General features: G+C 49.0%; 1 protein-coding gene across 2 annotated transcripts in view; it reads right to left on the bottom strand.

Moving 5' to 3' along the window:
• Positions 1-13,026, bottom strand: part of TRIM3 (tripartite motif containing 3) — a 288,298-nt gene extending 275,272 nt beyond the window's left edge. For both annotated transcript variants that reach the window (XM_086933707.1, XM_086933708.1), the window contains exon 1: positions 12,894-13,026. The gene's annotated coding sequence lies outside the window, so the exon portion shown is untranslated. The remainder of the gene's footprint in view (positions 1-12,893) is intronic.
• Between the last annotated feature and the right edge of the window lie 14,368 nt (positions 13,027-27,394).

Here is a 27,394-nt window from a genome sequence, read left to right as displayed (position 1 = left end):
CTCAGCTTAATTTACCCCAGTCCACGGTCATCGATCTAGACTCCCCCGCCAGTTTCCATTGGACTTAAGTTCATCGTCTTCACCTGGCATTTCCTCGGAGTTTCCAGCCATCCCGGTTGTCCAAAATCCTTTAGCCTCACCCTCTCCCCCAACCTCAACTCTTCTGTTACAAGAATCGAATTCTAACCTACCCGACTTTGACCTTCCGCAGATTCAGTATTGCAGTCATCTGCTCAATCGTCTGTCCAGTCAATCCAGTCAAACCAGGACCAGATTTTGAGTGGCAGCAACCCAGCACTTTCCCCGGGGCCACAGGAACAGCAAAGACAGCAAAAAGATCATACTCACAACCAGGACCAGAAAGCAACTGATATGGCACAATCATCAGTCACAGATCCTGATTTAGAATCGCTAAACACTCTAATAGAGGATCCAACAGCTACTGCCACTACCGAACAGCTGGAAATTAAAACACTCCTCAACCTTATTCTTGAGGAAATTAGAGACATGAAGGGGTTGCAGGAGAACAAAATTGCTTCTCTACATTCAAGATTAGGCAAAATAGAGGATGCAATTGCTTGTTTTCCGGTTATAATTCAGGAAGCAGAGACGAGGATCTCTCAGTTGGAGGATCAGATGTCCGGTTTGCTTATTAAAGTATGTGAAGTCACCTAAGATAAAAATTCATTAGAAAATAAACTTGAGGAGTTGGAGAACTACTCACGCCGTTCAAATCTGCGCATAGTGGGTGTACCAGAGAGGGTGTAGGGGGCTCAAGCACCACAATGGGTAGAGTCCTTTATCAAGGAAAAAGTTCTCCCGGAGTTTAGTGGAGATTTGACAATCACCAGGGCCCATAGAGTTCGTTTTCATCCTCTGCCAAGCTCGAGTGGTCCACGTACAATCCTAGTTAATTTCTCAGACTATCGGATAAAGGAGAAGATCCTGGCTAAGGCCATACAACAAAAGCAATTCCCAGTGAACGAGACTCCTAATGTCGATTTTTTTCAGATATGTCTGCAGCTGCGGCCGGGAGGCACAAGGAATTTGTTAAACTGCTCTTTCTGTTTAAGGCACAAAGCGCGCAGGCTTCAATTGCCCAACAGTCTAAATTACGTGTGCTTGTGAAGGGGAAATTCCACATGTTTACTAATATAGATGATGCGCAGGAGTTTCTAAAGGAGATGTCAGGGCCTCAATAAGTCAGATGTTTGTCTTGTCTTGTCTTGTCTTGTCTTTTCTGGTGCTTAACGGTTTGAAAGGTTTTCTTTTTGCAGGAATTTGCCGGGTGATGAAAATATGAACCAAATATGTATCAATGGATCAAAGGATGTTCTTTATAGCCCGATTGTGTCTAATATTTATATACCACGGGGGAGGGTCAACCTGGGTGCAGATCCATGGCATCCTACAAAGTACTTGAGGGGTGCAAAGGATGGAGTCTGTGCAGAGTGTGGAGGTACACCTCTTGTGGGGGGATGGTTTGAGAGGGTAAGGGAAGGGTTAGGGGGGTTAAAAAGTCTACAGTAAAAGGAGCAGTAGCAGGGGCATTGGAGTAAAAACATTCAAGAAATGGTGGAGTACGTTTCTAGATATATTTGAAAACCAGGACAAAAAATGAATAATAGGTGTTGTACTTTATCTATCAATGTTAATGGGATTTTAAATAAATCCAAATATGGAGCATTAATGAGGTGGCTAGTATCTTGCTCGCCACGGGTATTATTTTTTCAGGAAACCCATTTGAAAACAAATTTTCCTAAATATATCTTCCTAGGAGTTTTTCTCATGTGTTTTTTGCCTCGGCCGGGTTAGCCAAAAGAGGAGTTGCTATATATTTTTGCCGTAGTCTTCCATGGGAATTTGGGCAAATTAGGGGAGACCCATTGGGGCATTGGATTTGGGTTGAGGCCAAATTAAATGGGATGATTTTAAATTTTATAAACTATTATGGCCCGATAATTGATGATACTACGCCGTTACTTAGCATCACCGAGCTACTTAGAGGATCCCCAGGAAAAATAGTTTTGGGTGGGGATTTCAATTTCATTCAATATTTAAAAAGAGATACTTCAAATAAAAATAAGATCTGAAACCCCAAACAAATAAAGTTTTGGAAGCACTAATGCAGGAACTCCTATTGGTTGATCAATGGCATAATCGCAACTGGACTGTTGCTAAATGTACGTGTTATTCTAACCAATTCCATACGGCCTCGCGGATCGATTTTTTTCTTAATTCAGGATCCCTGATGGTTTTAGACACCACCATAGGGATTAATCCCTTCTCAGATCATTCTTTAATAGCAGTTGAGTTTGTGATCGAAGGGGGAGGAATGGCTCAATCCAGGTGGCAGATGGATCGTCTACTCCTCCAAGATATCATCAATTGGGTGGTTCAAACAAAAGATTGGATATTAGAGTTTTTTAACCTAAATGAAGTTAACGCAGAAATCTTCTCAGTTTGGGGAGGGTTTAAAGCAGCTATTAGAGGCCGGATGATTGCGCGCACAGATGAGAGAGTGGCGGGATAAAATCAATAAACTTCAACAGGATGTGTCTAATGCTAGAACCATTAGAGATATCACACCTTTGGGGAGGGAAGATGTGACTTTGCAACTGGGAAGGGTGAAGGCAGCCTTAAAAAAAAATTTGTAATTGAGGAAATCAATAGCTATAAAACTTAAAGAGTTTATGAGGAGAGCCAAATGGTGGGAAAAATGCTAGCAGGGCAAACAAAAACCAAACAGGAGAAAGCCATAATAGTAGAGATCATCGATCCTAAAACGCAAAATATTGTTAGAGATAAAGATGATATAGCTGGAGTATTTTTGGATCATTACTCTCAGCTATATTCCACGACATAAGAGATAGGGACAGATCTTATTCATAAATATTTTGATAAAGTTAATCTTCCTGTCTTACCCGGTCCATTAGCTGATCAATTGGAGAGCGAAATTTTAGCGGTAGAAATTCTAGACACAGTGAAATTAATTGTCGGGGCAAAAGCGTGTGGTGCAGATGGGCTCCCAATCGGATTTTATAAAACTTTTGCTAAGAATTAACTCCTTTCTTGGTTAAATTATGTAATGCTGTTAGATTGGGAGGATTTGTTCCTTTGAGCTGTAAGGAGTCCATTACTGTTAGTTTTGTTAAAAAGGGGAAAAATGAGAAGGACGTAAATTCATACGGGCCGATAAGCCTTCTTAACGCTGATTTTAAGTTCCTAATGAAATTATGGGCCATGCGTTTCTCCCAGATTGCCCAGGCGTTAATTCACTCTGATCAGTCAGGTTTTGTCCCGGGAAGGTCTATGTCTTCAAATACTGGGTTTTTAATACAGGCTTTAGACTAATAATAAAATTCCAACTTTAATTTCAATGGCCGATGCCGAAAAAGCTTTCGACCTGGTGAACTGGGATGCACTTTTTATTGCTATGCAAAAATGTGGCTTTCATGTTCAGATAATTGGTGGAGTGGAGAAGTGTGGCTCAATGGTTGGAGCGGCAGACCCTGATGCAGAGGTCTGGCCCGGGACCAGGGTTCAATTCCCGCCTCGGCGGGCCTTGGGCTCAATTTCCTCAGACCTGATAATTCTCACCTCGGTGCCTATTCCAATCATGGGTCCCACTCTGCAACTAGCTTGCTTAATCTCCACAACGGCCCCAACAGCGCTGGGATGCCTGGCTTCACCTTGGGGGTGCCCAGGAGTGGACATTTCACAGTGAAAAAGCCAGGAAGGGTTTCACAGCGGTATGCGTACAGCGCCAGGAAACCCCGGTTGGGGAATAAGTGCGCTTTACAAGTACAAATTAATTTCATTCATTTCATAATTGGTATATTAAAAAATATTTACCAGGATGCGCAGACAAAGGTGGTAGTTAATGCCAATTCCATAGGGGCAATTAATATCAATCGTGGTACCAGGCAAGGTTGCCCGATATCCCCCATCCTGTTTACTTTTTCATTGAGCCTCTAGCGATAAGAATACGTGGAAATCCTGAAATCAAGCCACCCATAGCAGGAATGGCAAAAATTAAATTATTTGCCGACTATATTATATTATACCTTCATCCTGATAAATTAAATCTTGATAAAGCATTACAAGAATTTAGTCAGTACGAACTGATTGGTGGATATAAAATTAATCAGAATAAAACAGAGGTACTGGTACTGAATTCGGATTGTAATTTTTTACCTGTAAATTTAAGATCACAAGCTTTAAAAAAAGAACCGATCAGACACCTGGGTATTTATGTCTCCAATCAGTTCGATCAATTATTTAGCTTGAATTATTTAACAATGCAAAACAAAATTAAAACTCTACTGGAGAGATGGACTATTTTACCATTAACTTTGATTGGTCGGGTTGAACTTATTAAAATGTCGATCCTTCCTCTATTGGTTTTTCTTTTTTTAAACGTACCATTAAAGATTAACTCCTACTATTTTAGAGAGATTGAGTCCATGATAAGGGATTTTGCTTGGAACAAGAAAGTTTCAAGGGTGAAATTGAGTACACTACAGCTGAGAACTATACAAGGGGGGCTAGCACTACCGAATATACGCACATATTATATGGCAGCGATAATGGATCTCACAGCACGTTTACTGGAGCCCAATGGACAGCTCGATATGCTTTTTTATGAAAAAATGGTACTTGAGGCAGATTCACAAGTTTCGATTATTTTTAAAACAGCGAAATTACCAAAAAAGACCAAGTTTAAGACTATTCGAGATTTTTCATATAGATTACAGTCATTTTTTAAACAGGAAGTTGGTGGTGGCTTGTACTACTTGAAATTAGAGGAGTGTAAGATCTTGGGGCTTCAAATCCATTCGAGTAAGCTCCAAAAGTGGATAGACTCAGATTTTGGTGATCTAGGTTCTTTTTTTACATCACGGAAACTTATTACTTGGCAAGAGGTTCTGGTTAGGTCTGATAATAAATTAAAAACGGGATTTCTGGAATTTCTGCAGATTATAAACTTTATAAATAAATATAATTTATTAGCAGGTGTAATGCCTTTGACTACTGCCCTGTATAAAGTGAAATTAACAGGAGTGGGGATTTGGTACAATTCTCTGAGAAAGGGTGAAGAATCTCCTTTAGTTGATGAAATTCTGGGTAAAATATCTCAGGAAACCAATTGCTCCTTCTCGAGGCAGGAATGGGAGTGGATCACCCAGTTAGGAGGTAAGGCCCTCAGAGTGGCCCATATTAAGAGGATGTCTTTTTTATCCCACTGGCTGGCTTATCTAACTCCTAAAGCTTTAAATAAACGCTTTTCCGGAGTAGAAAATAAATGCTTTAGATGTCAGCTGCATGGGGGGGGGGGGGGGGGGGGGGGGGGGGGGGGGGGGGGATTGGCTTCATGTTTTTTATACATGCTCGAAATTGGAGAATTTTTGGCGTAAGATTTTTTCTTCAATAAGTCAGGCTATAAACAAGGTAATTGAACCCGAAGCCGAGATCGCCCTTTTTGGCATCTCAGCAAAGAGAACTGATTTGTCCAGTGCAGAAGAAACTTATATTGCAATCTTCACTTTAGTAACCCGTTCTTTAATCCTCCAAACTTGGAGATCAGAGAAAGTACCATCCTATTTTAAATGGGTAAACAAAATGAGACGGACAACATTTTTTGAAGAGGCTTATGCCAAAAGAGTTGGGTCAATGCTAAAATTCACAAAAAAATGGAAATACTTTATTAGTAGTGAGTTCACTACCACCACATAGCCCTTTAATAAGTAATATCTTATGAATACAAGAAGTACAGGTTAGGTAAATATTTTTTGCTGGATATGTAGCACTTTGGCACATAGTACTTTAGCACTTTAACACTTCAGCACTTTAGCACTTGACACTTTATTGATATTAATAGTCTAGGTCAGGCACGTTAACATTTCTCTTGTGCAGGGATCTCGCATAAGTAGCTTTGATTAGATTATTATATTTTGCACTACCTGTACTTTAATTACTGAAACTGTGTTTGGAAAATGATTGCACTCGGTACTTGGCATATTCTGGTTATGTATTTTTTGCCTGGTACCAAAATGTATATTGATGATTATTGCTGAATGTTATGAATTACTGGATTTTACTCTATTTCGCTCAATGTTTACAATGATCCCTAGAGTATTGTTCTCTGTACAAATGTGTTTTTTTTATCTTGTGTTCTGCTCAATAAAAAAATTATAATAAAAAGAAGATATGGTAAATCCACTGTACCCATAATACATTGCATGCAAGACAGTACTAAAAGTACATTCAAATAGCTATGTCCATATATACAATTATTAGCTTTGAAATGTGACAAAATAATCACATTAATTTCGGATTAGGTTGTACTCTGCTTGGAGCTGATGAAGGGAAATGTATAGATAGTCTCATATAAATGTGAGATGTTCTAATGACTGAAGTAACCACTGGTAGTCTTGCTTAGGACCAAGTATGTGTCCTGCCTGAAGCCATTTAAGAAAATAGTGCCTTGAGGCTGTAAATAAAACCTAGGGAGTAACAACACATGTAACAGGGGATGTCCTAAAGAGAAGTTACAAGAAGAGAGAAGGTGGTACTAAGGAGGGACTACTAAGCCTACTGACCAATAAAAAGCCACCATTTACAAAGGACAGGGACAAGAGGCAATTAAAAAGATGGGCGGAAAGTGGGCAAAGCTTTATGCCCATATCCTGAATACAGCATATCATGGGGCGCTGCCATGGGGAGAACTAAAAATGACAACATAATGACATGATACAATCACATAGTGTGCTGCATAATTTACTCAATCCTGCCACATAATATGGCCCTTCCCTGCAGCATAACTCCAGTGGCCCTGGCTATGCCCAGTAATGCAGTTGTTGCAACAGTAATAAAAACAGACTGCTCGTTGTTGCCCCATCTGGGGCCATCATCGGCAATGCAGCTACTGCAGGAATGTTAACCCCTCTGGTGCAGTAATCATTAAAACCGCAATAGACAGAGGTCAACCTTCTCTGTCGCTGCCTTTAGGGCCTGTGCTAGAGGTGCTGTAAAGGCAAACACGAAGCGGCCACGCCACAGCCCCACCAGGTCTGGCTCAAGTGCTGCTGCCGCTGCAGAGGCCGAGCTGCTCTCTCTAGCTTCCTGCGATGCTAGCGCATGTACTGTCTATTTTTATATCCGTTTAGAATACTGCAGACCGCACACAATAACTCAAAGCCCAGAAGCAGCAGGACGCTTTTCAAGAATTCACAAAATAGGGGTTCAAGTACAATTTCATACAAAATGTACATAAAACGTTAAAACTGCAGTCTAACAGGAAACAATCATGGAAACAGGAACAGAATCTGACCACCATAGGTAAGGAATGTTTAGTGCTTTGAGAAAGTAGATTCGGATTGATCCAATATCAATAGGCAAAGGATTCCAGGGGTAAGCCCTGCAGTAGAAGCAGACTACGTGTTCAGTCCAGCAGCCTGGAAATACAGCCCCGCTGTGGATCATCTTCCAGGTGCTATAATTCCTGTATCCCCCCTCCCCCACCTCCCAAAATGCCTCAAGTGACTCCAGATGCCATCCCATTCTCCACTTCACCCTTAAATACTGGTATCTTCAGTCCAGTGACTGCAAAGACCCTACATCATTCTACACACAACTTTAACACAGGCACATTCACACCCAAAAAGCCCCCCACACCCTGTGCTGCCCCCTACACTGCAATAATTGCAAAGATGACACTTCTCTTCGCCCTTCCAGCTACATTTGTGGTATGTTTCTCCTCTGGGAATGGCACATATTCAGCGGAAGATGCTAAGACCACGCTAATATGGTGGTACCCCTTTAGTAATAGCACCGTACTGCAATGGCTGCCTACTGCCTCCTGCTATAATGGCACGTGTCACTACTCCCTGCCACCCCCTCAGATGCTGGCACGTGTACTCCAGCAGCTGAAGGGTCACACTACTCCATATCACCCCTTCTGGTGCTGGCACGTGTACTACAGAAGCTGAAGGACCGCACTATTCCCTGCCACCCCCTAAGATGCTGGCACGTGTACTGAAGCTGCTGAAGGGTCACATTACTCCATGCCACTCCCTCAGGTACTGGCACATGTACTGCAACAGCTCGAGGATCACACTACTCCCTGCTACATCCTTTGGATGGATAAAACCCAGATCAGGGGGTGAGTGTTTGATTTGCTCAAACGCTCCATCCATCATCCCCTTTGGTATCGCTTTGTTCGCCCTAAGCTGGCATGGTATGCCCAGACGTGGGTCCCTTGCTCAGTCTACCACTGGATTCAAGATAGCCTGGCTGATGAGGATTATGAATCCGAAACCGGTCCCAGGATGCTTGTTTCCGGTCCAGGGAAACCATGGCTTGGCAGTTCGGGCTGGACTGTTCCCATGAGGCACAGGGTCAGACTGATTTGCATAAGGCCATGTCTGAACTGCGGTGGTGGAGTGAGCTAAAGAATGGTGATGGATTAAACCCAGATCAGTTGACTGGGGGTGAGTCCCCGGAGGACCTTACTGCCTTGTGACTACCTACCTGGGTCACCCCCTCAGGTGCTGGCACGTCTACTGGCTGGCACGTGTACTGAAGCAGCTGAAGGGTCACACTACTCCCTGCCACCCCCTCAGGTGCTGGCACGTCTACTGGCTGGCACGTGTACTGAAGCAGATGAAGGGTCACACTACTCACTGCCACCGCTCTGGTGCTGGCACGTCTACTGCAGCAGCTGAAGGATCATACTACTCCCTGCCACCCCCTCAGGTGCTGGCACGTCTACTGGCTGGCACATGTACTGAAGCAGCTGGAGGGTCACACTACTCCCTGCCACCCCTCTGGTGCTGGCATGTGTACTGCAGCAGCTGAAGGGTAACACTACTCCCTGCCACCCCTCTGGTGCTGGCACGTGTACTGCAGCAGCTGCAGGATCATACTACTCCCTGCCACCCCCTCAGGTGCTGGCACGTCTACTGGCTGGCACATGTACTGAAGCAGCTGGAGGGTCACACTACTCCCTGCCACCCCTCTGGTGCTGGCATGTGTACTGCAGCAGCTGAAGGGTAACACTACTCCCTGCCACCCCTCTGGTGCTGGCACGTGTACTGCAGCAGCTGAAGGGTCACACTACTCCCTGCCACCCCCTCAGGTGCTGGCACGTCTACTGCCTGGCACGTGTACTGAAGCAGCTGAAGAGTCACACTACTCCCTGCCACCCCTCTGGTGCTGGCACGTGTACTGCAGCAGCTGAAGGGTCACACTACTCCCTGCCACCCCCTCAGGTGCTGGCACGTCTACTGGCTGGCACATGTACTGAAGCAGCTGGAGGGTCACACTACTCCCTGCCACCCCTCTGGTGCTGGCACGTGTACTGCAGCAGCTAGAGGATCACACTACTCCCGGCGACTTCCTCTGGTGCTGGAACGTGTACTGAAGCAGCTGCAGGGATACACTGCTCCTTGACACCCTTCTAGTGTCGACACATGCGCTACAGCGGCTGAAGGGCCACACTACTCCCTGACACACCGTGGTCTGCTGCAGGCACGTGTCCTGCAGCGGCTTAAGACGCGCACTACACTTCGTCAGCCCTTTACTGCAGCGTTTGTAAAGGTCATCCCACTCTCCATGGCCTCCTGCAGGAATGGCACGTGTACTGACTGGCACCTGCATTAATATGGCTGCAATGATCCCCTTATCGGAGCAGCACTTGCACCACACTCTGGTGAACACACTGCTGCAGCGGCTGCACAGGTCACAGCACTCTCCCTCTGCCCTCCATTGCGGACACCTCTAATGCTGCAGCTGCGAAGGCCAGACTGCCCATGCCACCCACTTCAGGGCTGGCACATGCACTGCAGCGCCGGCGGGATCGGCCACCTGCCCTGGCTCCTGTACTGCAGAGCACGGGCACCATATCCTACAAAGATCACGCTTCTCTGTAGCACTGATGCTGCCAGGCGCTGCTTCGACCAGTCACACCTGCGTTGCCATGCACCATCATCTGCTCTAAAACAACGTAAAAGGAAGCTTCACTGTGTGCTCCTCGACACCCGGGGCTGGCGCGTGTCGCAGCGGCGGCTGCTGACAGCATGAATATACATTGTCATGTCCTCCTATGCCAGGCAATGCCCCCTGAGCATCCACGCCTTCCAGCGCTCCGAGCTGGCATCGCTCCACCCTTTCACTCCCTCTGGGAGCCAGCCCTGCTGAGACCCTCGAAATCAAAACCTGAAACTGTGGGACTTTCGTTAGCGCCAGGAACTGGTACCTGCTGGCAGTCCACCGGGTCCATGGCATTCGATTCACCGACCACCTTCAATGACCTGACCTTTCTAAAACCAGCTTCACATTGCCCCTCACTCCGATGCCAGTGCTACGCCAAAGAGTGCCACTCTGCACCCGGTCGGTCGCTCGGGTGCAAGCCCCTGCAGTGCAGCATCAGCGCCGCGGGGCACCGTCTGCTCCCTGCCCAGGTCGGACTGCAGAAAGCATCACTTCATTCTGTCGTGCCCTCAACCCCTTCCACATCCAGCACTGGCAAGGACTATTACCTGAAGAACCTTTAAACCAACAGCCCCCTTCGATGCCCTGCGCCCTGGTACCACTTTCACCCTCAGAGCAACTAGCCTTGGCACTCTTCGATGGATGTGAACAGTTTATCCTTTCATACCCTTTGCCGCCGGAGTTCCTTCGCCTGACACGCTCTAACAGCTCTATTGGATTTATTTCACCATCGATCTCACGTGTCCTTCTCCCGATTCCCATACATGGCACACAATACCCCCTGAGCACTGGAACGGATTTTGATGTTTGCCTCCCCTTAACAACCTTGACGTGTGGTTATGTCACTTCATTGCCCCTCGATGACATGGCCCTCATTCACTCACTGTCCAGCCACAGAAATCCTTGTTATGGCCTTGTGACCCCTTAACTTGTACAAGTACCCCACGACGCCCCTCTCCTCCCCCCACACATACACCTCCTGCAGAATGGGATGAGGGGCCCCTGTGTATCCTACACCGTATAGATATTAATTGGTCTTTTGATGAATACAGCTCCCTCTGAGGGGTTGGGGCCCCTGCACTGCAAGGGCCCGTGTTAAACCCCTTTTCCCATTTAACAAACCCGTTATCGCCCCTTTAATTCTTTGATGCCTAGAATCGTACTGACTTTACTGCCCTTGTACCCCTCCTCTGACGCTCGGCCTTGGCATCCCTCAACGCTGTAGATATCTGGCATTCCTTTACAAATGCAACGCCTGTAACGCTTTTACCCCGCAATATACGCGCATTAACCTTTCTAGGTCCGACCCCAGTGCCCTTCCTTTATGCCACCTGGGTCTACAAGGTGATGTGGTGTTACGGTCTAACCAGAAGCTAAGATATTGTTCGTTGTGATCATCGCGGTCCATTTGATGAGGCTTTTATGTGGCACTCTATGCGGTGCCTGGTTCTATCCTGTCTTTAACCCTGACGCCCATTACTCGTATTTCCTTCTTTGCCCATTACCTTCTCGCTGTCAGTCAGGTCCTGGCGCTCCGTGTGAACCTTCATCATGGAGTCACTTCCCTCCTCGATGTCCGGACCGGACACTCCCTGAAACCCACCAAGGACATTTAGGTGCCATGCCCTGGTACCCAAAACACCCTCGCCGCCGGTCCTGGTACCCATAACACCTCCGTGGCCGTGTTCGCCCCTGTAATACACCGACCTCCCCTGGCTCTCCTCGTTGCCCATCCCTGGCAGTTCTTTTGGAGGCTGGCCCTGGGACCCCTGCGGGCCTGGATATCGGCTCTGCAACCCCTAAATGGCTTACACTGACAGCCCCCGCACGATGTCTCGCCCAGACAGTCACCCACGATGACGGGGTCTGAAGCCTCACTATGCCCGGCCCTGACCATCTTCTGTGCCTGACACCCCTCGATACCTGGCACACCTCAAAGCTCAGGCTTCCAGTCGTGACACCCCTCGATACCTGGCACACCTCGAAGCTCAGGCTTGACACTCACTATGCCCAGCCTTGACACCCCTCTGTGCCTAGTTGTGACACCCCATTATGTTCAACCGTGACACCCCTCTGTGCCCAGCCCTGACACCGACTGTGCCCAGCCTGGACACCCCTCTCTGCCCTGCCTTGACACCCCTCTCTGCCCAGCCTTGACACCCCTCTCTGCCCAGCCTTGACACCCCTCTCTGCCCAGCCTTGACACCCCTCTCTGCCCAGCCTTGAAACCCCTCTCTGCCCTGCCCCGACACCCCTCTCTGCCCTGCCCCGACACCCCTCTCTGCCCTGCCCCGACACCCCTCTCTGCCCTGCCCCGACACCCCTTGTGCCATGACACCCCCAGCCTTGACACCCCAATATGCCCAGCCTTGACAACCCTCTCTGTCCAGCCTTGACACCCCTTTCTGTCCAGCCCTGACACCCCTCTCTGCCCAGCCTTGACACCCCTTTCTGTCCAGCCCTGACACCCCACTATGCCCAGCCCCGACACCCCTCTGTGCCCTGCCCCGACACCCCTCTGTGCCGTGCCCTGACACCCCTCTGTGCCCTGACACCCCACTATGCCCAGCCCTGACACCCCGTGATTCCAAATGCTGATGGCCCTGACGCCTCACGATGGCATCCCTCGCCGGCCCAGACACCTGCTGGTCCCTCCTCTCCTCCGGGGCGCCTTGAGGCGGACAATCACGGCGCCCCAGAGCGAGAGAACAAGGAGGGAGGTGGGACATGGGGGCTTCATGGAGGCTGGAGGGGCGGTCAGCACCAGGCCTGGATCCCACCCGCCCCCGGGGGTGCAGGTCCATGGCAGGGGTGGGGCAGCGGCGCGGTGAGCCCTGCCGCCCCCGGGGGGGGGCCTCCCTCCTGCCCTCCCGCCCCTCGCACCCGGGGCTGGTACTCACAGGGGGCTCGCGGGTCCCTCGTCGGGGGCGCACCGGCCTCAGGGGGGTCCAGTTCCGTCTCCCTGCGGCTGCCGCAGCACAACACGGCCCGCCCTGTCTGCCATTGTGGAGGGAGCAGCTGAGGGCTGACGCGGGGCGAGGGGCGGCCCGGGAGCCGAGCTGGGCCCGCCCTCCGCCGCCGCTGCCACCCTCACAGGCGGAGCCCGGTCCCAGGCCCGCCCTCCTTCCTCAAGAGGATCCCACTCCTGGCCCGCCCCCTCACGAAGGAACCCCACTCGGCCGCCTGCACCCCGCAGTCTGGGCCTCCCTGACCCTCCTCCTCCGGGTCTGCCCTCACGGGCCCAGCCCTCCCCCCAGGGAAGAGCCGCCTCACCCCCGGGGCCCGCTCGTTGCCTCTGGGCCGGGCCCTCGGCGCTTGGACCCTCCTCCCAGGCCTTGCTTCCTCACAGGCCGGGCCCCCTCAACTCCGCCTCACCCCTCACAGGCCGGCCCCGCTGCCTGGACGCCCCTTCAGGCCCGCCCTCCCCACAGAGACGAGCCTCCTCCGCAGCCTCAGGCGCGGTCAGGGCCCCCCTCGCCTCCTCGCGGTTCGTCCGCGCCGAGGCCGCTCCTCATCTACCATCCCATGCTCCTACGCCAGGCCGCCCGCACCCCCTTCACGGCGGCCGCCAGCCAGCACGCCTCCTGCTCGGCCCACAGAGCCGTTTCCAGGCCAACCCACCCGCCATTGAAGTGGATGAGGCCTAGGCCCTACTCCCAGGCCCAGCGGTTGGACTCCCCTGTGGAGCTAGAGTGCTGACCCATACGTGAGAACGTGCCTGCCGGCGCCATGCTGCTACTGGTCACTACCACTCATCTCAGCCCCTATCCAGGGCCACAGTACTCCCTGAGGAGCTAGACCACTGACCCAGCGTTTGGAGTGTACCTGCTGAATACCATGCTGCTACTGGTCACCAGAACTAGTCTCAGCCACTGGCCAGGGCCACAGGGCTCCCCTGTGGAGCTAGAGTGCTGACCCATATGTGGGAATGTGCCTGCCGGCCCCATGCTGCTACTGGTCACTACCACCAATCTCACCCACTGTCCAGGGCCACAGCACTCCCCTGAGGCGCTAGACCGCTGACCCATACGTGAGAATGTGCCTGCCGGCGCCATGCTGCTTCTGGTCACTACCACCAATCTCACCCACTGTCCAGGGCCACAGGACTCCCCTGAGGCGCTAGACCGCTGACCCATATCCGAGAATGTGCCTGCCGGCGCCATACTGCTACTGGTCACTACCACTCATCTCAGCCCCTATCCAGAGCCACAGGACTCCCCTGAGGAGCTAGACCACTGACCCAGCGTTTGGAGTGTACCTGCTGAATACCATGCTGCTACTGGTCACCAGAACTAGTCTCAGCCACTGGCCAGGGCCACAGGGCTCCCCTGTGGAGCTAGAGCGCTGACCCATACGTGAGAATGTGCCTGCTGGCGCCATGCTGCTTCTGGTCACTACCACCAATCTCACCCACTGTCCAGGGCCACAGGACTCCCCTGAGACGCTAGACCGCTGACCCATACATGAGAATGTGCCTGCCTGCGCCATGCTGCTACTGGTCACTGGCTCACTGGTTAGAGGAGGCAGACCTGGAAGCAGAGGTCAGCCCGGGATCAGGGTTCAATTCCCGGCTCGGCGGGGTCTTGAGTCCTAAAAATGTCCATGGACTCGACAATTCTCGCTCCGGTGCCTACTCTATTCACGGGTTCACACTCTGCGACTCTGGGCAATAGCTTGCTTAATCTCCACAACGGCCCCTCGCGGCGGGATGCCTGGCTTTCACCTTGCGGATACCCTACCGGGGTTATCTCACAGGGGAATACCAGGACGGGTTCCCTAAGCAAGCGCTTAGAAACCGGTTGGTGATTTGCGCCATACAAATTCCTGCACATTTACCACTCATCTCAGCCCCTATCCAGGGCCACAGGACTCCCCTGAGGAGCTAGACCACTGACCCAGCATTTGGAGTATACCTGTTGGATACCGTGCTACTACTGGTCACCAGAACTAGTCTCAGCCACTGGCCAGGGCCACAGGGCCGGCTCCCCTGAGGATCTAGGGCGATGACTCGTAATCTGCCGGTGCATGCTGCTACTAGTCACCACCATTAGTCTAGTCTCAGCTGCTGTGCAGAGTTGCCGGGCTGCTTCGAGTTTATAGAACTATGACCCATATATTGGTGTGTGCCTGTCATACCATACTACAACTGGTCACCAGCCATAGCTGCTGTCCATTGCCACAGGGCTCCCCTGCTGGAGCAATGACCCATCGCTTGGCGTCTGCCTGCAAGGTCGCCATGCTGCCACTGGTCACTACCACCAATCTCTGCTGCTGTCCCAAGCACATGGTTTTACTAATGAGCTAGTGTGCTGTCCCAGCTCTTGGAGTGTGCCAGCCAGGTGCCATGCTGCTATTGGTCACCACCACCAGTCTCTCATGATATCCATGGCTGCAAGGCTCCCCTTACAAACTAGAGTGATAAATCATCTCTTGACATCTGCCTGCCAGGGCTCCATGCTGATACTGGTCAGGGGGAACAATGCTAGCCATAGTAGATAAATGTGTAAACTTATTCTATATCGTACAATAAAAGAATGTTAAAATACAAGGAAAAAAAATAAACAATAATCAATAAAAGAAAAGTTCCCAGCTGTAGTTAAGACACGCAGTGTGCGTATCACTGATGAAAAACGATGAGATCCACACTTGCGTTATCCATACTCCTTCCAAAATAATCGTCTATGTGAGATCCACACTCGCGTTATTCACACTCAAAAACGCGTTGCAATCGGGCGTTCACATAGCTTGACAACCCGACCTGATTGCTTGACAACCAACGAGAAGCGGCAGAGCGTGATGAGAGAAGAGCGTCTTTGACGATCCCACGTGATGCGTCAGAGCGTGATGAGAGAAGAGCGTCTAAAGAACTCCAACGCTGGGCGCTGACAACCCTTGAATCCACAGGGTTCCACAAAGTTCGATGAAGAAACGGCAACCGATTGTACACGAAAATTGTTCAAAATAAGCCGTAAGAAGTAAGATCAATTCTCTTCCAAAATATTTTTTTTTCTTTTCCTTCCAAATAAAAGAGTTCAATTAAGCCTCCGTGGTTCCGCAGCTCAGTAACGGTGCTCAACGGATCTTACTGCCGAGTAAAATCTTGTTAAAATCCTGTTCCTTATATGCAGGTAACAAATCCCATCCTCTTCGCCAGTGAAGGGAAGTTGTAATGAAGAGAAAACACGCAGGAAACGTGTTATTATGAAGACGAGATTTACTAGTATCCACTCGTCAAGAAGTTCAGTCATAGAATAACATAACTCCCCCAACAGCCTAACTTCCCACATTCTAGATATTTAAAGACAAACAAGGTCTCCCAACATTTCCAAGAGCACGAGCTTGTCACGAGCTATTAAACAACAGGAACGCTCGTGACAGCCCACGTAATACATATACAAGAACCCAACAACTACCAACAATCTCTGCTGCTGTTCTAGAACCACAGGGCTCCACTGAGGAGTTAGAGCGCTGACCCAGCTCTTGGAGTGTGCCAGCCAGGTGCCATGCTGCTGCTGGTCACCACCACTACCACCGGTCTCAGCACTGACGTAGCTCTTGATATGTGCCTGCCAAACACTATGCTACTACTAGTCACTGCAACCAATCCCAGACGCTGTCTCAGATCCACAGGGCTCCACTGAGGAGCTAGAGCGCTGACCAAGCACTTGGAGTGTGCCTGCTGGCGCCGTGCTGCTACTGGTCAACACCACTGGTCTCAGCTACTCTCCCAAATCCACAGGACTCCAATTAGGAGCTAAAGTGCTGACCCAGCTGAGAATGTGCCTGCCGGCACCATACATACTGCTACTGGTCACCACCACTGGTCTCAGCTGCTCTCCCAGAGCCACAGGGATCCCCTGAAGAACTAGAGCACTGACCCATCTCTCGAAATGTGCCTTCCCTACACCATGCTGCTAATAGTCACTACCACCAATCTCAGCCACTTTCCCATGGTCGTAAGGATCCCTGTAGGAGCTAGAGCGTTGACCCAGCTGCGAGAATGTGCCTGCCGGTGCCATGCTACTTCTGGTCACCACCACCAATCTCAGCCATGCCCCAGAGCCATAGGGTTCCCATGAGGAGCTAGAGCACTGACCTAGCTCTTGATATGTGCCTGCCAAACACCATGCTACTACTAGTCACTACCACCAATATAAGCCGCTGTCCCAGAGCCACAGGCCTCCCCTGAGGAGCTAGAGCGCGGGTCCATCTCTTGGAGTGTGCCTGCCTGGTGCCATGCTGATACTGGTCACCACCACTAGTCTCAGCCACTGCCCAGGGCTTCTCTCAGGAGCTAGAGCGCTGACCCAGCTGTCAATGCGCCTGCCTGCGCCATGCTACTACTGGTCACCACCACTAGTCTCAGCCACTGTCTAGGGCTCCTCTGAGGAGCTAAGGCGCTGACCCAGCTGTGTCAATATGCCTGCGTGCGCAATGCTACTACTGGTCCCTACTAATCTCAGCTGCTGTCTAGTGTCACAGGACTCCCGGCGCTAAAGCGCAGACTCAGCTCCTGTAGTGTACCTGCTGAATACCATGCTGCTGCTGGTCACCAGAACTAGTTTCAGCCGATGTCCAGGGCCACAGGGCTCCCCTGAGGAGCTAGGGTGCTGACCCATATCGGTATTTGGATAATTATTTGACAAAGTGTCTCAACCTGGGCTTTCACTCGCTGTTGATGTCCTGGCGTATAACTCCCTGACCGTGTCCCGATTTGCGATGGGTATTGACAACCTTTGTGTTTCTTGGTTGTCATGTTTTCTTCTTCCCTAACCATTTGTAAAGCGCTCTGATACCCTACTAGGTTCAAGTGTGTGCTATATAAAACTTTATAAATAAATAAAAAATTATTTAAACTCACTTATTATTGCATATGTCATCCCTAAGGTAGGCCCTATGTAGCCCTAAGGACAGGGTGCTTGTTTAAGTAAAAGTTAGGACATGTACTTTTAAGTTCTACATGTCCTGGTAGTAACACACCGCTAAATTCATTTTTCACTAATGTGAGGACTACTACTCTTATAGGGTAACATTGGGAATTCCTTAATATATTTTTAAGATGTAATTCCTGATTAGAAAGGAGTGGTTGCTTCATGTTTTATATCTTTGGAATGGTCCCAAACTGAAAAGATGCAGGGTGACGGACCCGTTAGATAGCACCTCACTATGACACTGCTAGTGAATTTTTGAAAATGGTGCACACTGCTCCAGCACCTGTCACCCTCTGGTGCCACTGAGTACAGATTATAATACAAGTCAAACAAAAAGAGGTGCAACGAAGAAATTTAATCGAGTCCATAATAATGTCTTCAAATCATTTCTTTATTCCCAGGTTCATATTCAATCATAAAAACAGCCAACGCGTTTCGTTCCCAAAATGAAAAACTTGAGGAACTTCATCAGGGCTTGATAAAGTTGTAATCTATTGCGCCGTGAGGGTGTATCTCGAGATGCAGATTCATCTGGTAAAGGTAAGCTCCAAAAGCTTGACACCTTATTAGGTGTCAACACTTTACTTCCATGGCGCCGAATGGTGTTATTCTGTTTCAATGTGTGCTGCACAATGCAGAAACAGCAAAAATGAGGAGAAATTAAAAAAAATTCCTCGTTTTGCCAGGGTAAGACCAGATTTTCCCTAGTCTTAATTTTGGCGCTGCCCCATATTTATGCCACCCTTTTAAATATAGGGCAGCGTCAACATCGGTGGGTTTTGCAGTGGAACGCCCAGCGCAACACCTATTGCCCCCCTTTTTCATGCTAACTAATGCGTGAAAGGGGGCCTTATTTACAAAGCGGTGTTAAGCCACATTAAGTGGCTTAACACTGCCTTGTAAAGAAGGTGAAGCCCCTATCGCCACCACAACCTCGTGAAAAGTGATGTTGTGGTGGTGCGAAAGGATTTTGTAAGTATACCCCTTAGTCTTTTGATTTCTAGCTCGGTCCCAATTTTTTTACATTTTTGATCACCACATTCCTTGTTAGTATCATCATTAGTGGTAAGTGGAAAAGCAAAGGCAATCCCTTTTAACAGAATATGACTAATAATGCACATTATTTGTGTAAACAAATAAAGGGTTATTATGATCAGTTTTACTGCAAGACATATAGTGAAGATATCGTTCCTCACTTTCCAAGGTGGTAAACGAAGACTTTGACCCTCATTCTCAACTCATGGGTAGGGTAGTGTAGAGCTCCTTAACGCTGTGCTTAATATGGCCTGTCTGCTAATGAAGGCTAAGAGAAATGTTGAAAAAGGATAAAAGAACAGCACTCTGAGCCGATAATAGCACAACTACTTCCCTTGGCAAGAAGGACAAAGTCTAGGGCCAATTTGTTCTGTAAGATGACAGTCCTTTGGGAATGTAGCGGATCCTTTATCAGACCCAAAGAAGTAGCTGCAGCATTGGCAATTTCCTCTAATTTAGCATTCCCTTTCTTCTCAAGGATAGCCTGCCCCACACCGTAGATAGGAAACTTAATTGAGAAAATTCAGTTTGTCTTGGACATTTCACAGTACCTTCATTGTTGTTGAAGGCGGTATTCTGCAGAGTGTCTAATATCCAGGGTAAAAAGCCCCAGTCCAGTCTCGGGGTAAGCATACTTTCTTAAATGTTATGGGCAATCTCCTCTCGGAAATCAAGCTTATGAAGGAAGTTGTCAATAATATTGCAGGATTCAAAGGGGGTAACATAGTACAGTATAGTCTCCAGAACAGTGTCACTCTCACTCTGCCTCATCTCACTGATGCCCCAGTTACTTGGATCTTGATGTTCACAAAAACAGACCATGCTCTGAGAAAGCAAGATGAATAGTATCAGCCAAGAGTGAACATCTAGTTCAAGTTCAAGTTTAACATTTGTATAGCGCACTACTCACCCAGAGGGTCTCAAGGCGCTTGAGGGAGGGGGGTACCTATTTATCGAATATCCATGTTTTTAGTTGCTTTCTGAAGGAGAGGTGGTTCTGTGTGAGGCGGAGGTGGGTGGGGAGAGAATTCCAGGTTTTGGCCGCTAAGTAGGAGAAGGATCTTCACCCCCATGGTGGATCTATGGATGAGTGGAATTGCGGCGAGGGCATCATTGGACGATCGTAGTTGGCGGGTGGGGGTGTAAAAGGATAGGTGCGAGTTGAGGCATTCGGGTCCTAGGTCGTAGAGGGCTTTGTGTGCGTGGGTGAGGAGACGGAACGTTATTCTCTTGTTGACGGGGAGCCAGTGGAGGTCTTTCAGGTGACCGGAAATATGAGCTTGGCGGGGGATGTCTAGTATGAGTCTGGCTGAGGCGTTTTGGATGCGTTGGAGGTTTTTCTGTAGTTTGGATGTGGTTCCGGCGTAAAGGGTGTTTCCGTAGTCCAGTCGGCTTGTGACCAGTGCGTGGGTGACCGTCTTTCTTGTTTCGGTGGGGATCCAACGGAAGATTTTTTTGAGCATACGTAGGATGCTGAAGCATGATGATGAGACGGCGTTGACTTGTCTGGTCATCGAGAGGGAGGAGTCCAGGATGAAGCCTAGGTTACGTGCGTGGTCCGTAGGTATGGGTGCGTTTCCCAGGGCCGGTGGCCACCATGAGTCGTCCCAGGCGGAAGGGGATGAGCCTAAGATGAGGACTTCCGTTTTGTCCGAGTTCAGTTTTAAACAGCTGTTCTTCATCCACTCGGCTACTTCTTTCATCCCTTCGTGTAGGTTGCTTTTGGCGGTGTTTGGGTCTTTGGTGAGGGAGAGGATCAGCTGGATGTCGTCTGCATAGGAGATGATGTTGAGGTTGTGTTGGCGTGCGATGGATGCGAGGGGACTCATGTATACGTTGAAGAGGGTGGGACTGAGTGATGATCCTTGTGGTACGCTGCAGATGACTTCGGTGGCCTCTGATCTAAAAGGGGGAAGGTGGACTCTCTGGGTTCTTCCGGCGAGGAACGAAATGATCCAGTCTAATGCTTTTCCTTGAATTCCGACGTTGCTGAGTCGTTGTATAAGGGTGCTATGACAGACTGTGTCGAAGGCTCGGAGAGGTCAAGTAAGATGAGGGCAGCTGTTTCTCCGTTGTCCAGTAGTGTTCGAATGCCGTCTGTTGCTGCGATGAGGGCGGTCTCTGTGCTGTGTTTGGATCGGAAGCCGGACTGTGAAGGGTCGAGGGATTTGTTGGATTCGAGGAAGGCGGCGAGCTGACTGTTGACGGCTTTCTCAATGACTTTGGCAGGGAATGGGAGGAGCGAGATGGGGCGGTAGTTCTTAAGTTCAGTGGGGTCTGCTGTGGGTTTCTTCAGAAGGGTGCTGAGTTCGGCATGTTACCAGCTTTCTGGGAAGGTAGCGGAGTTGAGGGAGCAGTTGATGACGTCTCGGAGATGGGGTGCGATAATGGAGTCTGCTTTGTTGAAAATGTGTTGGGGACATGGGTCGGTTGGCGATCCTGAGTGGATAGAGTTCATTAGGCGGATGGTGTCTTCAGTGATGATAGAGTTCCAGGCGCAAAGGTTGTTGGAGGGGGGGTTTAAGTTCGGAGGTGGGTGGGGTGGAATGGTCTCCGGACTGATTTTCAAAGCTGTTGTATATGTCAGCGATTTTGTTGTGGAAGAATGAGGCTAGGGAGTCGCAGAGGTCTTGGGAGGGAGTGATGTGTGTGCCGGCGGTGGGGTTGGTAAATTCTTTGACGATGTTGCATAGTTCCTTGCTGTTGTGGGCGTTGTTGTCGAGTCTATCCTTGAATGCTGATTTCTTGGTGGATCGGATCAGTTGGTGGTGTTTGCGGGTGGCGTTCTAGAAGGTGGCCAGGTTGTTAGTGGATGGGTTTTTTCTCAGAGGCTTTCTCGAGGGTGCGACAGAACTTCTTGGATTTCTTAAGGTCATCGTTGAACCAGGGGGCATTTTTGCTACCTTGCTTGATTTGATGTTTTTTGAGGGGTGCTAATTCGTCAGCGCTGTGGATGATCCATTGTGTGAGGTTGGTGGCTGCAAGGTTTGGGTCCGATGATTTTGCAGGAGGGTTTTGGTGAAGCGATGTGAAGAGTTGGTCGGTGGTAATTTTGTTCCAGTTTCTGCGAAGAATTGGTTGTGGGTCGTAGTCTTTTTGTAGTTGAAGTGAACGCAGCTGTGGTCTGTCCAATGGAGAGCTGTGGTGTGATTGAAGGAGATGTGCTTGCTGGAGGTGAAGATTGGATCGAGCGTGTGTCCGGCATAGTGGTTGGGGGTGTTAACTAGTTGTTTGAGTCCAAGATTGGCGAGGTTGTCCAGAAGGGTGGTGGTGTTGCTGTCGTTGTTCTTTTCCAGGTGGAAGTTAAGGTCTCCCAGTAGAATATAGTCCTCGAAGGGGAGGGCGTGTGGGCTGATGAAGTCAGTGATGTTTTCGCTGAATTGTTTGCAGGGTCCTGGTGGCCTGTAGATGAGAGTGCCTCTGAATGTGGTCTTGGGGTCGGTGTGGATCTGGAAGTGAAGGTGTTCGGCGGATGCGAAGTTGTCGTCGGAACTGGTCGTGATGCGGATGGTATTCTTATGGACGATGGCGATGCCTCCTCCAGTTTGGTTGATGCGGTCCTTTCGGATGATCTTGTAGCTGTCCGGGATGGCTATGGCGATGTCGGGTGCTGATGAGGCGTTCATCCAGGTTTCTGTAAGGCGACGTCCGGCGATGTGGTGTCGAGTAGGTTCCAAAGGTCAATGGCGTGTCTGTGGACCGAGCGGGTGTTGAGCAGGATGCACTTTAGGTGGTTAGTGTCGGAGCTCTGTTTGGAGTTTGTGGATTTGGTGTGGGTCCTGATGCAGTTGAACTTGTAGGAGTGGCAGGTGAAGGGTCCATGGGTGTGTCCTGGGGCGGCTTGGTAGCAGTTTGGTGATCGGCCGGGGTTGAGTGCAGAGAGGGTTGCGGCGTCAAACGTTATGCGAGTGGAGTGGGTTTTGCGGGGGACAGGGGGTCTGGCGCTGGGCGCGGTCCAGGCGCGGACGGGCGTAGACGGCCTTACCTTTGGCGTGCCTCCGGCACGCGTAGGGCGCGTCCGCTGCGCGCGAATGCGTCTGTCATAAGTGGATAGTGGAGGGGGGCGGAGCGAGGGAGGAGCAGCTGGGAGGCGGGAGCGGGGTGGAGAGGACGGGCTCCGAGGCACAACAACAAAATGGATGGCAGCAAAACCGAAACAGGTTGGGGGGACAAAGTGGGATTACGCTGTGGGCAGTGGCACCGGCACAATCAGGCAATAATATTTATTTTCTGTGATGCAATACGAGCGCTACGATAATGCATCAATGAGCAATACAGCACCATCAAATTACAAAGCACAAATGAGCAATCGAGCGCTATATGAGATTATAATTTACAACTGATTAATAGAGCGCTATGAAATCTAAGCAGGCAGCAATTGAGCGCTATGAAAACTAAGCAGGCAGCAATTCTTTCAAGCAACAAGCAATGCCAATGAAGCCCAACGATACTCAAGGAAGACCAGGGAGCGTGGGGAGCGACCGCTTCCGTTATAGTCAGGACGGTCTCAGCGCTACTGAGGACGGGGCGAGCCTTAGGAGTCAGTGGGAGGGAGGAGCAGCTGGAAGGCGGGAGCGGGGTGGAGAGGACGGGCTCCGAGGCACAACAACAAAATGGATGGCAGCAAAACCGAAACTGTCACCCAATGCAGCACAGCAGTCGGAAATACTGGTCTGAGTTGCAGGGAGGGAGCAGGAGAGCACAATATTTTCAGAGATAAGGCACTCTTCCCTTCTCTCCCTAGCGCGATGCACAATTTTGCTGTAGTGCGCCAAATGCACAACTTAGCGCCATAGTGTAAGGGTGGGTGTGAGAGTCTAGTAACACCCCCTTGGTGCTAAATAACAGAAAGCAGCGCTTTGAGCTTCTTTTAGTCAATTTCTAGTGCAAAACAAATTTTGCACTGGAAAGTAGATAATAAATACAACTTTTTGTGCTAATTTGCGTCACTTTTATGCCGCAAACCCAGTGCAAAACATTAGTAACTCACCCCCTTAGTGTCTGGCAATATTTTTCTAGCAACACTAAGTAGTAGTTTTTCTGGTACACAGATTAACCGCTCTTCTTAAGGACAGGCGCAGTACAGTTTGGCTTTACACAGGAGCCTCTCTCTGTTTCCATAAGGAGCCCCACAAGAAGCCAGGGAACAAGAGAGACAACAAAGAGAACCATACAGACCCACAGAGGGATTCAGTGTTGGTTGGCCAGTTGTTTACATCGAACAGAGTTGGTAACGTCGAAAAGGAGGAGAGGTATCCAACAGAACTCTCCTAACAGCAGCTGAGGGCGATGAAGTCCTCTCAAAGTGCCAGGTCCAGGGTCAAGTTCAGAAAGGAGCAGTAGGAGCTGTGTCTGGCAGGGCAGATGTATGCTTATAATGTGATGAGTGGATCCAGGTTTGCAGCCGTCAACACTTGACAGTGTTGTTGGTTATCAGCAAATTTTAGGAAGGCCCCTCCCATCGTGGTTGCAGAGAAGTCTTCATGCACACCCAGTTGCCGGGCTTCAAGTGGCAAGGATCATATAGGCACTTGAGATGGGACGCTGGGACCTGAGAAGGAGAACTATGTAGATAGCGAATCATTTGATTGCAGCACTGCAATACTTCATGATCATTTAATTGTAAATTTAGAGCTAATGGTGGGAAATGCAGGTTGGAGGGCAGGATCATTGGCTGGCCAAGGATTATTTCAAAGGGACTCAGTCTTGCTTTCTGGTAATGATTGAGCAAAGAGACAACAGTAAGCTGTCATGCCACTTGAGTTTTTGAGGGCTTGGCGTTGCTGCATTTTTCTTTGTGTGCAGATGCAGAGTGGAAGTGGTTGCTTATTTCTAAGGCTTTGCAGACAGATTAAATGAAGTTTGGGCCCTTGTCGCTGAACAGTCACAGGGAAACTCCAAAAAGGTGAATGAAGTCTTGCAACAACTTCTCAGATGTTATAATGGCATTACCTCAGGTGCTGGAATATGCCTTCACTTGACCAGAGCCAATACAATGACTAGCACAAACGGGCAAGGCCTGCATCTGGACATTTTGATAAAGTTCATCTAAAGATAGATGAAGGTGGCCCAGGGAGGAGGGTGGGTGTAGGTGTGATCCTAATCCCTTTTCTAAATTGTGGGATTGACAAGTAGAACATACGGGGCAATAACTATGTGGTGCAAAGGAAAGAAAGGTGCAATCCAGCGAGTAGCAGCTACTTGTAATATACCATCCCTCCCGGCATGGGCAAGCCTATGATGTAGCCTGGGGGCACACATTTCAGGACTACCCCTCTACCAATGCCATCCCTCCATACTCCTTTCCAGTAACTTTTACAATTCAACATCTAATAGAGCTAAGTCTTTGCAAGTGGGCATAAGGCAAATGTCAAAACTTAAAAAATACATGGTATCCTCAAAAAGGTTGTTAGTCCTTTGCAGCCTTTAGCGTGGTTCCCCCCAAGCGTTTGCTGCTCTCCTCCTGTTGCTGAAATTCGCTTTTGTTCGCTTTAGGGCTCTGTACACATTACCACTGCTAACCAGTGCTAAAGTGCTTGTGCTCACTCTTCAAAACATGGCAATGTTGGCCTGCATCTGATTGACACATTTACTGTACTTGAAAGTCCCTAGTAAAGTGCTACAACATGTATCCAGGGCCTGTAAATGTAGTGCTACTAGTGGGCATGCATTGCTTATTGTGCCACCCACTTAAGTAGCAATTCAAAGCAGTTTTAAATTGACAGTTCAACCTAACAAAATAAACCATTTGCCAGGCCTAAACCTCTCTTTTCCACAAAGATGTCATCTCTAAGGTATGCCCTAAACAGCCCATAGCATCGCATGTGGTGGTCTGCACTCCTGATTCTTCAGCGTTTAATCGTGTAATTTTTTTCTCAATGTTTCCGTAGTGCGTGCAAAACCGGGTAATGCTCTGCCCAGAGTGCACCATAATTGTATAATGCATGTGGGGAGCCTGATTAGCGCTCCACTCCCGGTTGCACTGCATGAATGGATACTAGATCCTTAACCTTCATTTTTTAACCTTAGTCCTTTAACCTTTTTACTCAAACTCGTCCAATATATTTCGCCAAATTCATCATGTTTCCAAGTCATTTTTCGAAAATCCACACAAAACTTTAAGTGCTTTTTTGTTCAGCTTCTCATTATCACGTGTGCCCATCCGAGCCTCTTCGCAAATAACGATCACAAAAATGCACAAATTGGTTCCAAGCAGTCTTCTTTATTAACCCAATGCATTTCGGGCATATGAAAGCCCTTCTTCAGGGGTAACTGTGAATTAACAAATATATATATTAAATTTTGGCCATTTCATTCATTGAATGAAGTAACGTTCTATGTTTAATAATCTATATATTGTGGCTTCCCACCCGTTCATTCGATATTAATTTACCCTTCACCAACCAAATAAAACAGTGCTACGAGTAACCATTGTTAATCGCGTGTCAAATCCAGTTCAACTGCTACTCTTTCTTCGAATCTGTATGCTATTGAGGTAATATAAATTTTGTGATCAATTGTGTCCCCTATCTTAGACCCCAACGACTCCGTGTACACGCTACAAGTACATGTATGTTCCCTCCATTTCAAGCTATGAAGACGCAAATACATTTGCGTCCAACGTTAACATGTCCTCTTTCAGATCCACCATGAATGGGTCAAATAGTCCGTTCCTAAATATGCCATGCCAACGTCTTTATGTAGTGTACTTTACACGTTTTTCAGCTCTGGCGAAGTAGGCCCTGAATTCTGCCATCGAGCCTTTTCCTGCCTTCTGACTCTGAATCTCAAACCTGGGCCTGCATCTGTACCCGTGACCTCTGCCTTACTCCCTGCGCGGCTAACGGTGCTTGGCTCAGCCTGTTGCCTGCCAAGACTGTATTCAACCTTCGAGTTATCTGCTCCGCTCCTCGAAAATACATTCCTGTCTAGTAGTTCACGTAAACATCCTTCCAGCTGCAGAGCAAAGGGCTCGGCCTCACTGTCTCCGTGCAAGTAATTCATAGCCCTGTTTCCATGGTAGGCCCATGCCCTCCCTCTCATCCCTCGCATCTCATGCAGACACGTAGACGCTCATACACACACTCACAGTCAGTATAGAATAGCCTCTTGTCCGAAAGACCTTTTCCTTCCAGATAATACAGTTCCTTAAACATGAGATATTAGATACGATTTGGGATTAGGTTGATCTGACATCCAGACTTCTGTCTCCACATGTAGGGCTAAATGTCAAGTCCCCCTTCACCCCTCAAGTTACACGTACATTACACGTCATACTGCTGCGCGCGCATCTCTGCCATGTATTTCTGCTGACACTGCCGGATTCACTCATGGATCCGCCTACTTGTGACATCATGTTAAATGACGTTCTTGTTCACGCCTTCATGCACGCCTATTGTAACGCCTTTTTGTATTACGTACATGCACTCTTATCT

Source organism: Lissotriton vulgaris, chromosome 8 (genome assembly GCF_964263255.1).
Source record: "Lissotriton vulgaris chromosome 8, aLisVul1.2, whole genome shotgun sequence".
Taxonomy (NCBI): domain Eukaryota; kingdom Metazoa; phylum Chordata; class Amphibia; order Caudata; family Salamandridae; genus Lissotriton; species Lissotriton vulgaris.
This window is presented reverse-complemented; position numbering and strand designations above follow the sequence as displayed.